The sequence below is a fragment of the Ambystoma mexicanum genome, chromosome 7p (assembly GCF_040938575.1).
Source record: "Ambystoma mexicanum isolate Mex_15411 chromosome 7p, UKY_AmexF1_1, whole genome shotgun sequence".
Classification (NCBI taxonomy): Eukaryota; Metazoa; Chordata; class Amphibia; order Caudata; family Ambystomatidae; genus Ambystoma; species Ambystoma mexicanum.
Window position 1 is genome coordinate 597,493,846 of NC_090939.1, and position 9,901 is coordinate 597,503,746.

General features: G+C 46.8%; 1 protein-coding gene across 1 annotated transcript in view; it reads right to left on the minus strand.

Annotated features, from left to right (window-relative positions):
• Positions 1-6,468, minus strand: part of OCA2 (OCA2 melanosomal transmembrane protein) — a 1,377,074-nt gene extending 1,370,606 nt beyond the window's left edge. The window contains exon 1 of the mRNA XM_069636602.1: positions 6,185-6,468. The gene's annotated coding sequence lies outside the window, so the exon portion shown is untranslated. The remainder of the gene's footprint in view (positions 1-6,184) is intronic.
• Between the last annotated feature and the right edge of the window lie 3,433 nt (positions 6,469-9,901).

Consider the following 9,901-nt stretch of genomic DNA (forward strand, 5'->3'; position numbering starts at 1 on the left):
ATTAGTTGGCATTAGACCTGGTATACGTTGGATCAGTGTGGCAGTCCTGTTCGGTATGGACAAACAGTCACTGGTTGTTTATTGTCATACATTTAAAAAAGCACTGAATCAATTGCTTCTGTTAAATTCTGCCCCATCTAGTGAGCCATGTGGCCATGTCCAGTCTTGCACCGTTCTAATGAGGCTCATTATCTTGGAAGCTATATACGGCTTGCTTGAAGGCTCATGGTACAGGCACATAGCGAGTCACGCAGGGGTAACGGGACATAGAAAAAGCGTAAAGAGGAACAGCATTACTATTACACTCCAGGTTGAAATAATACGTTTATAAAAAAAAATGTGCATTAGCTCCAGACCCCTGCACAAAGCCTCGTAATCCTCAAAGCCCTCGTGAGTGGAGTAAAGCAGGGCTTGGCAAAAGAGTGGCAACTGCAAATGTGTATTTACCATGTCTCATTGCTGCCAGCTGAGCATCTGAATGCAATCTCTTTTGGCTCAAGGCCGGCAGGTGGTGAGGAGGGAACCAGGCATTGTGACAAAGTGTGAATTTTAGATCATAAGAACCAGATGAGTAAACGTATAACTGAAATCGCAGCCTTCAAAAGGCTCAAGAGCCCAATGTTCCTTCTTCCAAGACAATCATACTGAGTGTTACTATAATGTCAGTTTTTTTAAACTGTGCAGTTTATTTCCATGATATCTGCTGGTTTGGCAAGCAGACATCATGGTGATAAATACATTTTGTGAAACATTTTCGTCACACCGTGCATAATAACAAACTGCATGCCTGTGTCAACGGATTATTACAAGCAGGTGTCCTTTTCACTCAGTTCTGTTTTTCCTTTTTGTGTTTCACGACCAAGAAGAGACTTCTTTCCACTGACATTAATTTGCATTCTAGGGACATATAGTGTTTCATTCAGAGGGGTGCGGGTGTCGGGCAGGGGGGCTACAATCATAATATTTTTGCTAAACATATTTGTTAGGTTGGTTTATAATGAGATTTGTGTACGTTCTTTAAGTAATCTCTATGAAACAGGGTAGTATTTGAAATCTTTAAAGCCATATATTAACACATATTTATATCGGCTAGGGATGAGTAGCTATGTGGTAACGTGTCTAATGTTCACATTGGTCTAAAATCCCAGTTTCAATCCTCGAGTAAAGTGTGATCCTAGGCAAATTATTTCATTTCATTATGAAATTATCAAAAAAATAGGATGCTGATATCGGTTTTGGGTTGTGGGTGGCAAATCACCAGATATGAGTGGGTTGTGGATGTGGCAAGAAAAAGACACCGGGTATGGGTTTTGTGTTATGGGCGTGTGTAGATGGGACACCAGTTATGGGTCTTATGTTGTAAGAGGGTGGAGAGGAATGTGGACAGGTATGGGGGGAGGAAGGATGTCCATGTTTGGGTTTTGCGTTGTGGGGAGGTAGGCCACTGCGTATGCATATAGTTTTATGCACGTCTGAAGGCAGGATACCAGGTATGAGGTCTTGTATTGTGTGGATGGGGCGGCAGGGTGCCAGCTATTGCTTTTTCGACGGCTCGGCTCGGGTTTGGCTCTACTCATGAATTCTCTTCCACCCCTGTCCCCACGCTGAACACTGTAGACACGTCAGCTTAGTCCTACGAGGAACCTTTACAGGAACTTAAATGGTGCCCATAACCTATATGCTAAAAAGAAAAAGGCGAATGCAAGTAGTTTGCATCTCAATGGGCGGAATCACTCATCCAGTAGAAAAAGCATTAGAACCATCCATTTCTTTCATGATTGAAGAGTTTTTAAGGCATGTTCAGGACAGCTCAGCCTGCAAACGGCAAGGGCATAGGGTGGTGCCTGTTCACCACATTGCCTCCCCAGTCTACCAGCCCTCTTGCCTCGCTTTTACCCTCTCCTTATTCACTCGCCTTGTGAACAGTTAGAATTGCAAGCAGGGAGCCACACAGCACCTTAAGTGTTAAGGTCGGTGGTGCCCTGCTTGAAAATTACCCTTTTGGGGTTTTTTCTTACGCTGATTTGCTGTCTGGTTCCCTGCTTGCAATTTTCAACGTTTACAAAAAGGAAAGAGTAAAAACAGCCAAAATCACCTTTACACTATCATTTTGTTGGTAAAAAAAAAATGCAAATTCTGCCTGCAAATTACATTTTGCAGACAGCATTAAGAATGGATTCCTGTGAAATCTGCCTGTTTCAGCAGGTGTTAAATGGAGGTGGATTTTAGAGGAATCCACCCATATTGTGCCTGCAGGAAGCAGGCGTAAAATGAATTGAACTTTCAGACTGCAGCAGGAAAGCACGTTTTAAATGTTAGTTCCACTTTGTGCACCTTCTCGGCCTTCAAAGTGAGTAAAACCACCCCGGAGCATTAAAGCAACGAGTGCACGCAGTATGCCTTTTTTAACACTTTGTTTTGCCGCTCCGTCCAGTGCAAAATGACCCATTTGAAAAATAAACCTGACAGATTAAAAAAAAAATGAATCCCGCGTGCATCAGTTTAACTCGCTAGTGACCGCTGTACGCACCAGGGTGTACAATATTATGCATCTGCAAGTGGCTACCCAATCGTATAAGTGAGGGTTTACACTTAGCGCAGTCTCAGCCCCCATTTGCCCCCCCCCCTCTTTTCCGTGGGGGGGTAACAGACCCTAGACCATACCCTTACTACCCCAAAAATAGACAGACAATAGTTCTACATTTGGAAACAAAAGGTCACAATTTATGGCGGGGGGGGGGGGGAGCTGGAAAAAAGAGACTGAGCTCCAGTCCCCCCACCATATATGCTGTCCCCAGGGCACGCTGGATGCTCCCGCCCTGGCGACGCCCCTTCCTCTTGGAGGAGAGGTGGGAGATGCCTACCGAGGGGAGGGGGTGGCCAGAGGGGCGTCCCGCTATGCGGGCTGTCCCTCTAGCACCCCCTTCCGGGGCTTGGACATCCCCTGAGTACTTTTAGAGGGAGCCTGGGGAAATTCAGTGCAAACGATTATGAACACCCACCCAGCCGTGCCTTGTATAAGGATTCACAAATATTTCCAATGCAATTCCCACCGTTTTGTGCAGAGATAACTTACACCTGAATGTTCTTTGTGTACTTCAGATCAATTGGCAGTGGATTTGCAGCTTGTGTGTAACAAGTGACAAAAGTTATGGGAAAAATATTTTTAATAAGGAATTCCTTTCCGGTTTTGGCACTTTTTGGTGGCGAAGCCACCTAAATGTCACCAACACCATTGCTACAGAGAAGCGAGAGAGTAAAGGGGTGGCAGAAAGCTGACTTTGTGGTTGACATGACACCTGGAAATGCAGTGGCATAATCGGGAGACACACTAAATGTTATTTCATGTTCCATTACACTGATGTAATCCAATAGCGGCTTGTTTAACTAATGTTCTCCAAATCAGGAGTTCTGTACCATGGCACGTGACTGTGTCACTTTCAAAGCTGACATTGTGAAGTGATCTTTCTTTTCACAGCCAGAGGGAGTTTAGCTTTATTTGGGCTACTTTCCTGGCCCCGTTGGTTGACATGTAGGTTTCCCTTTCTGGATACTGTATCCTAGAAGCAAGTATTTTTTTGAGAGGTGCAGTACCACTGACAACCTACAGATGTCCTCATAGGAATCCTATGAGGACATCTGTAGGTTGTCAGTGGTACTGTACTTCTCCAATCTTAATGTGATTTCTTATCAGGACATCTGTATGTTGTCAGCGGTACTGCACCCCACCAATAAAATAAGCTGTGAGGACATCTGCAGGTTGTTGTTCATTGGAGAAGTGCAGTACCACCAACACCATACAGATGTCCTTGTAAGAAATCACATTGAGATCAAAACTACAATATAGGCAACTACGTGCAAAGGGTGCAATTATACATACAACCAACTGATATCACTCCCCACTTTCGCTGTTGCTCCTTTCCCTTGTGTTGTCCCTCCTTCCCCCTTGTTCTGCTCCTCCTCCCTCATGCACTGTCCCTCCTCCTCCCTTGATTTGTCCTTTCTCGTTTTTTGCTGTCCCTCCTCCCCACCCCTTGCGCTGTCACTCCTCCCCCTTGCGCTGTCGTTCCTTCCCCCTTGTGCTGTCACTCCTTCCCTTTGTGCTGTTGCCTCTTCCCACTTGCGCTGCCACTCCTTCCCCCTTTCCGCTGTCACTCCTTCCCCCTTGCTCTACCCCTGCTCCCCCCCATGCACTGTCCCTCCTTACCCCTTTACGCTGGCTCCCCAGCCCCCCTTGTTCTGTCCCTGCTCCCCACCCCTTGCACTCTCACTGCTCCCCCCTTGCACTGTCGCGCCTTCCCCCTTTGCTGTCGCTCCTTCCCTCTCGTGCTGTTGCTCCTTCTCCATTGCGCTGTTGCTCCTTCCCTCTTGCACTGACTCTCCTTCCCCCTTGCACTGTTGCTCCTTTCCCATTGTGCTATCTCTCCACCCTGCCTTTGCGCTGTCAATCAGCCCCCCTTGTGCAGTTGCTCTGCCTCCCTTTGCCCAGCTACTCCTTCCCCCTATTTGCAACGTCACTACTTCCTTCAAATGTTTTACAATACTCCTGTGTACTGTCGCTGGCCTACTGTTCATCTATTGGATGTTTTCTATTTTTCCTTGTGTTGCCATTTATTTCGTATTCCTCTGCCCACAGTGCTTCTCACACACCCTTCATTCCCTCCCATGCTGTCATTTCCTCCACTCTGTGCTAGCATTCCTCTTTCCTTCCCTCCAATAAACCATTGGGTTTGCCAGTGCTTTGTATTGCTGACCGTGAGTAGTGTACACATTATGTACCGTATACAGTCCCTGACTTAGTGGCCCTTTCTTTGTGAAGACCTACATTTACACATGCAATCTACGATGTGTTTACTTTAAGCAGCTCATCTGCACTTTGTGAATTTCATGTTGAAGAGGTATGTAAGCCTGGTAGCATGATTAACAAGTTCACTTTGAAGGTCATTGAAATAAATGCATAAATTGGACGGAGGAGACATTTTTTGTTTGCACTTATGTGCAAACTGGCACCGTTTCTGCAAGTGTTGTCACTTCACTATAAAGCGCAAAAAGAAAGCATGAAAAGCAGACAGAATTGCCTGTACGCCTTCTTTTTGCACCTCGTACTGCACATTGAGCGTACAGCCGTCTACCACTTACGCATGGCGGGCAGCTTTTGCAATGGATTCCGATGGATTCAACCCGCTTTTTGCAGAAGTAAAAAGAAGACAGATTCCATGGGTTTGTGTGAACATACTATGCTGGCGTAAAACAGTTCTTTTTGGAGAACAAAATGGAACTCCTGTTCCTTGCCCCCCATCTGCCACCTCTAAAATCTCAAAGATGTTGCAGAGCACAAAGGTGTTAAGACAGGGACAACCCCTTACCGCCTCCCTTTATCACATTTCCTTAGGCTCCAGGGACTTAGAAAACGAGCCCCTTTGCTGGCTACTTGCTTCCACGAGGAGGATAAGCATCTTGTAGCATTTGCAAGTCAGCAGGTAGTTGGAAATCATTTGGAGCAGTAAAACACGCTTGGACCTTCCAGTTGATCCCACTGCTGTGTATGGGCTCTGGGTGATGGACTCTATATGGCCACAAGAACAAATAAGAAGCTGCCTGCTTGATACATGTAAATACCATCTAAAGTCAATAGACAACCGTAGGTGCTAGGATCCAGTTCCATGATGGAAAAGGAGACCATTGTGATTTTCTCTATTTCTGTACGAAATCCCCTACGCTGTCAACTGGATCCAGTAGAAGGTTTGTAGTTGGCCATCTGGAATTTCCACCAGGGGGCACACAGCATAGGATACCCTCAAGGGAGTGCCAAATAACACCCAATTGCCTTGCACTGCAGCTTTATCATGCCAGCGCATGGTCTGCTCTCAGACCTTTTGAGGCTGACTTCGCCTGAAGGGCCACGCCTTTGTACCCATTGCCCCATTCCAACCACCTGGTGACTTTTAAGAGGTGGCTGCGTTTCAGGCATTCCCTCTGAATCTGTAACTTCTCACATAGAACAACGCCATGGGGAGAGTGAGTCTCTAGTCATAGCCCGTCACCCCGGATCGACACATTAAAACTATGTAATTCTCTTCACTGTGCTCCTTTAACAGCGTACCCCAATGAACGACAGATAGTACAACACTTTGCCATGGTTGCAAAACAGGAGCAAGACTGTTTTTGAAAATGGATTGTTTACCTGCGTTCTCTGGAAGGTTGCAATGAAAGGCAGGCGGACCTTTGCTTCTCTTTTTGCTAGTGGAAATGGTAGCATCGATGATGAATGTGTCCAGGAGCGAGAGACGTGCAGGGAAAAGGCGGATGAGTTGTGGGGAGAAGTGTAGAGTGGAGAGGTGACCGGAAGCAAGCACTGCCTTGGCCGCTTCAAGGCGAAGTGAGCAGCCGCCCTGGTGGTGTTCCGTGAATAGCGCTTTGATTTGGAGTCAATGAACCGCTCGCAGGGATTAGGATCAGCTGTGTAAAATATGCACCCCTGAGGCTGAGAGTGACTATCACACAGCAGTGGGAGCCACACGCGCTCGCTCACACACACGCGCGTACAGTACGCACATGGGATTGGAATTCTCCGGCTCGCCGTCATGTGATGCAGGACTATGGAGCACGGTGGAGGGGCATTCTTTGTCCCGAGACAACTGTTACACAAGGGGAGGGAAAAAACGGGTGTCCATTTAACTGAGCAAACTCTGATCGACTCATGACTTTTGGCAGCACACTGTTAAGATTAGGTGGGGCTAAAGGAGCAGAAGAATGTACAAGTGGGCATTCAAGTAAGAACATATGTACTAGTGTCAAAATAAAGTGGGCTGACTGAATAATACAACTGCGTCACGCTCTCCTCAGACAAGTCTATTACAACCGTGTTTATTGAAATGTATCATCCGTGAAGATGGGTAGATGTGTGTGTTTGTGTGTACGTTTTTGTGTTGTGTTTCTTGGTGCATTCTGCTCTGTACATCTACATAGTGCCGCCCCAGGATTTGCAGGCCCCTGGGCAGCAAAAGATGTGTTGCCCCCTCCAGCCCCCCCAAAATGCATAAATAGTGACATCAGTGATATTACAGAAAAGTATATTGCAGAATAAGTGTTTAGTATGTAAAAGTGTCATCGGAAGCTAAATTAAAAACACGTTTCCAGGATTAAGGCAGGAGACAAATACACTATGACGTCCATTGTTCATTTTTACCCAGGTGGCAATAACAGGAGTGAGGCTTTTTTTTAAGCGCAGACAGTGTGCACTGAATACCTTGTAGAGACTTCTATTTTTGGATAGATGAGGCATAGAGAGTTAAACGTATTTTCCCAGACACTTTAGTTAAGTGGCCTAGCCAGGATTTGAGACCAGTTGCAATTCAGGCAGTTAAACACGTCTCTTCCCATATATGTTTGGTAGAAATATGGATGCAAAAAGTATGATTGAATCTTTGGTTTGAAACCACCATCTGACTGTGGAAGGCATTGCAAAAAAAAAATCATAATTGCGCTTTGCTAAGTGACGCTGTGTTTTTGCAGGTTTCATAATTGTTTTTATTTTTATTGTGTATATTTCTGGCCTTATTATCCAAACTAGCAATATGATTTTATTTCAGAAGCTACAGAAAGGGATTATTTTGACTGTCAAAAGAAATAAACTCCAAGCAGGTTCCAAGGATGTCATCATATCAGGCCAGGGATTGGGCCTGGGGCAGACAGGGCTGGTTGCTTATACTTCAGCATCGCCTTACTGTGCAATAGAGCCTATTTACACGGGCAGTCTTAAGGTAGTGAGAGTAAGCAATTTCTCAGGTCTTCAAACGTTAACAAAATTAACAGTGCTCGTGTCCTAAAAAAGTGGGGGCTCAATGATATACACACAGGAGCTGAGTACTTAGGAGTAGCTCTGCTTGAACAACGGGGCCAGGAGTGTCATTTTGCCCATGTGGTGAATCAGCAAAGTATTTTGCATGGGGCGAGCAAAAACGAAAATAAAATCCGGATTGAGTGCCAGGCGTATCTAAGTCACTGGCCCCCATTAGGGCCCTGGCGTTAAGGCGTTAACGGCGCCGTAAAAGGCTACGGCGCCGTTAACCCCTTAACGCCTTACTACGAGGTCCCTTTGCGGCTCCCGACCTTAAGTAGGGACCCGCAAAGGGACCTTGATGGCAATTACGGTACCGCAATTTGCGGTACCGTAATTGCCGCCTTCCCCATTCCCATTGAGCCCTATAGGGCAAAAATGGGAATGGGGAAGGGCCATGGAGAAAGGGGGAATTACCGGCCCGCCAACCTTGGAATGGGGTGGTAATTCCCCCTTTCTCCATGGCGGACTCCGGCATGGACCATGGTGCTAATAGCACCATGGTTTAGCGCCGGAGCCCTAATGAGGGCCACTGTCTCAGCTGCTGCTGGGTTCAGGCTTGGTGGCATGTTAGCATTCATCTTGCAAAATGATCAAGTGCTGCTCACTTCAAAATGAGAAGAGTGCCTCATCAATTTACCTCTAAACCTTAATTGGACAGGATTGAGAGAGGAGATTTTTCAATCTATAGTGAAATCCCAATACGAGACATATGCTTTGATGACAATTTTATTTGGTCGTGTCGGTAAGTGTCTGCACTGGGAACATGACATCCTTGGTGAAATCCTGGTAGCCATATACTTGAACAAGCTTGATGGCCTCAAAAGGACACTTGGGGGTTAGGACTGCAATCTGAAAAAATTGGGCGTATGCTGTCCACCCAAATAGATACTCTACTTGTGCATTGAAAAGCAGCACATAACCACAACCATGGAAAATAACCTCTCCAGTCGCCAGGATTGCAAACTTTCTTTCCACATCCAGGACAAATATTCATGGCCCACTTGCCCTCTCGTCATTTATCCTGCTAACCCTCATGTTTGACTTTCAACAAAACTCTGTTTTTATTAAAGATGAGGGTATAAAGACCACTTGAAAAGTACACTAACAACAGTAAGGTACTCACACAAACAGTGCTGGTCATTGGGCTGGTCCCGAGATGTGTAGCCGGATCTCGGGATCCGGCCAGAGTCAGCCGCCCAAGCCCATGAACCGAGCTGCAAAAAAGAAAAAGAAAAAAAAAGCGTCTGCGACGGCAGCATTTGCCGTTTACTGCGTCTTTGGCACTGATGTGTAATTCATAATGCTCACTACATGTACAACTGAAAGGAATCAGTTGTACATGTAGCAAGCATTGTGCTTTACACAACAGTGCCAGAGCCGCGTAAAAGGCAATGCTGCCCTCGCAGGCGTTTTTTTTTCTTTTTTTCCGCACAACAAAATGAGCCAGGGCTCATCAAGGGGGTCTGGCCTAACTGCAGGGGTCCTGCGGGTCCGTTATGCCACATCCCCCTGAAGAGCCCTGGCTCAATGGGCTACTGGCACCCCTGCCAGGCAACCTTTTGTAGTGATCAACACCCTCTCCCCTTGGGGAGAGGGTGTTGATCTCTGCATTTATATTCTATAGGCTTGCCTGGCAGGGGACAGGGCCTCGCCTATTCAGCCTTAATGGTGGCGCTGCCCCTTGCCAGCTGGGTAGGGGCAGCGTCACCATTAAGGCTGAAAGGGTGAGGTCGCTGGAAGCTGAGGCCGTTTTCCTGAAAACTGAAACTCCACGAGTTTCAGTCTCCAGGAAAACGGCCTCAGCTTCCAGCAGCCTCGCTTTTCTCCATAATGGCGGCGCCGGCCCACGGGCTTCTCCTGCTTAAAGGGATGCCTCACAGGTGCGGCGCCACCATTACGGCTGAAAGGCATTTTTTTCTGGAGCCTGAAGCTTTCGCACACGAGCGAGAGCTTCAGGCTTCAGAAAAAAATCCTTTTCGTGTAGTGGCCGGGGCTGGCAGGGGAGATAAGTGGGCCCCACAGGGCCCCGCCAGGCCCCGTCCCACTTAAAGCCCTGGC